Here is a 3,388-nt window from a genome sequence, read left to right as displayed (position 1 = left end):
GAACACTCCACATACTTGACAGCCTTCAGATCACGGGCCAGCTTTTCAGCAGTTTCTGGAGTGATAGGCTTCTGTTTGTTCTTGGCAAGTTTCTCAATAGTAGATGGGTCATCTCTGAGATCAATTTGGGTCCCCACAAGCAAGAAAGGAGTCTTTGGACAGTGGTGAGTTATCTCAGGCACCCACTTTTCTTTCACATTTTCAAATGAGGACGGATAGACCACTGAAAAACAGACTAGAAAAACATCTGTTTGTGGATAACTCAGTGGTCATAATATGTCATAATCCTCTTGCCCTGCAGTATCAAAAAGTCCAAGAGTATATGGCTCTCCACCAATCATAACTGTGACTGCATAGTTGTCAAAAACAGTTGGTACATATTCAGATGGAAATTTGTTTGTTGTGTAGGATATCAGGAGGCATGTTTTACCAACAGCACCATCGCCCACAACAACGCACTTAATTGTCTGCATTGCGGAAATAGTTTTGTATCCACTTTAAATATTTCAAATTAGATGATCTCAGCTTCTCCGCCGGGGCGTTGGCAGTGCTGCTGCCAAATTGTTTTCTATGCTATTATTTTAAAAGGATTTTGAATAAAAAAATGAACATAAAAACATCTAATTTAATTCATATGTTTCCAATAATCAGTTATATTACTAATATTTTGATGCATAAATAAGATGAATCAACTAATGATTTCTAAACTAAAATGTCTAATTTGATGTAAAATGAATAATTGGAGAATTTTAATGATATAATGAAAAGTAACAGTTAAAATAGCATTAGAAAATGCAATAGTTATGTATGTTTTAGAACTAAATATTTTTGAATCAACATATATTAACATAAATAACCTTGTAAATCAAAACAATGTAGATTGTTTTATGACAAACTTATATTTCAAAAATATTTATAATATTAAATTATAAATATCTGGTAATATAATCTTTAATAATTAACTTAAGGTTATAGTTACTTAATTTCTTTACAATAATTAAAAAATAAACCTTTGGACAATAAGCCTTTGAAGAAAAAAATCTTGTTCAAAGATACTTCACATCTTGATAGAATGAATTGAAAGGAGATTATCAACTGGTCATTTCAAAGTTTCATGAGTGTAAAAGACTAGAACACTTTAATGAACTCTTCAAAATAGGCATGATTAGTAATATTTTCAAATATGAAGAAAAGAAGAACTTTATAGAAAAATGATAATTACCCCCTTTGTTTTTCCTAATCAAATTTCAAAACAACTCACTTTTGAGCAGTTTGAAGACTCATGGTTTTTTGGTGTTTTATACAGGGTTTTTTGCCTAGCTCATATTTGTAGATGCCAAGGAAAACCTAATAACTTATGACAATGTTCCATCAGCAGTGTCTTGTACTGGTGAAGACAGTCAAAGGCAAACTTTTTTCCCCTACCAATCACATTTAAGGGGAGCATTTATGAGTATTACAAATAATTATTATAGAGACCATAGGATCAGCAGATAGAAGATAGAGATCTTAAATTTGACTACTACAATTTTAATTTCATTTTAATAATTACAATGTATAATATCTCAAATTTATTCTCAATCTCATTTCCAGTCATTTCCTGGTGTTTTGGGAATCACCCCTTTCTAAAAATACTATACTACTGAATGCCAACTAGAATCAATCATGCATGTCTGCAGCTATCCAATTTGCTTTGAGACACACAATGACTATTTTCTGTAGGAGATTCATTTGAATAACATAAAACAAATACTGTGGATGAGAGAAGGGACAGACTGTAACCAAGAATGATCTACTTATTATTACTAGCCATTTACGGTAACCAAGGGAAGTTCAGAGAAATGGACACTAAGTGAAAATATAAACATAAGAAGAACAATAGATGCTAGCCATTTTCACTGGTTATCATCCTCCTTCAGATGTGCTTTTTTCTCTGACACTTGGAGAGCATATTAAAGTTTCTTATATCATTTAGCCATTGTATTCTTTATGAAAGTCAATAAAGTAGGTAACAATACCTCAATGATTATTTATTTTTCCTATTGGTAACACTAGCCCCTGGCATAAATATCAACAATTTAAAATATCACTATTGTCCATCATCAGCAATTTTTCGATAATGTGGAAATTCACATACACACATGGTAGAAGATAAATTAAACAGTCTTCTTGAAATGCAGCATGGCAGCATTTATCATAATTTAAAATATGCATGGATTTCAATCTAGCCATTGTACTTCTAGAGATGTAGACTGTGGTAAACAAGTGTAGGATCACATAAGAATAAAGATTTTCAATGCAGTGGAGCAAAAAACAAAACAAAAAAGATGCAGATATTTTTTATTTTCATTTAAAGGAATCCTCTGTACTTCTACAGTTAAAATTGTCTTTGTTAGCCAGGTGCAGTGGTGCACATCTGTAATCCCAGCAGCTGGGAGGCTGAGGTAAGAGGATCAGGAGTTCAAAGCCCAGGTCTGCAAAAATTGGGTGCTAAGCAACACAATGAGACCCTCTCAATAAAATACAGAATATGGCTGGGGATATGGCTCAGTGGTAGAGTGTCCCTGAGTTCAATTCCTGGTACCTCCCCTCAAAAACTTCTCACTATTAAAATGAATCAAACTGAAAGTATGTACAAAGGTAATTCAGATTCAGCATTTCTTATTCTGTTAATGTGAAATTGTAAATATGTGCACCTGTATACACACACACTCTCTCTCTCTCTCTTTCTCTCTCTTCACTCTCTCTCTTTCTCTCTCAACAGATGAGCCTTAAAGGATGTTCATTAAGATGATAATAGTTCTTAAACCATGAATACTTATGTTGATCTCACTCTCCATGTTTTTCTTTCATTTGGTTATGTTTTCCCATATTTTAAAATATTCTAAGACATGAAGTACATGTTTTTATTTAAATTATCCTGATAATAAATTAATAGATTTTGTTTTAATATTATTGATAATTGTATTTCCCCTGAGTGTTCTTTGCCTATTTTTTGATTTTGCATATTTTCTAATTGATTTACAAATCTTATATTAAAAATGCCAATGATTTATTTATATGTTCAAGAAAATTATACAAACTTAGTATTTGTTGTTGTTTCATATCTGTTTACATTTTCAGGACTATTCTCCAAGCTGAAATTTTAAAAAAAGTTGCCAATTTTATTTATTAATTCTTTCAGCTATGATTTCATCATAAAAAAAGAATGAAGGTATTTTTACTCTATTTTTTAATTTATTTGTCTATTAAAGTAATTGATTATAATATTTATTGATAAATAAAATGTATTTATTTTCTAAATTCACAATGTACTTGATTTGATTTATCAAATATAAAAATATCTCTGCTGCCTCATTATTATCATAATATTAGTATTGAAATATTT

At 30.8% G+C, this 3,388-nt stretch overlaps 1 pseudogene; it reads right to left on the bottom strand.

Moving 5' to 3' along the window:
* LOC144249763 (cell division control protein 42 homolog pseudogene) overlaps nt 1-548 on the bottom strand; it is a 720-nt pseudogene extending 172 nt beyond the window's left edge.
* Between the last annotated feature and the right edge of the window lie 2,840 nt (nt 549-3,388).

Source organism: Urocitellus parryii, chromosome 12 (assembly GCF_045843805.1).
Source record: "Urocitellus parryii isolate mUroPar1 chromosome 12, mUroPar1.hap1, whole genome shotgun sequence".
Taxonomy (NCBI): Eukaryota; Metazoa; Chordata; class Mammalia; order Rodentia; family Sciuridae; genus Urocitellus; species Urocitellus parryii.
This window is presented reverse-complemented; position numbering and strand designations above follow the sequence as displayed.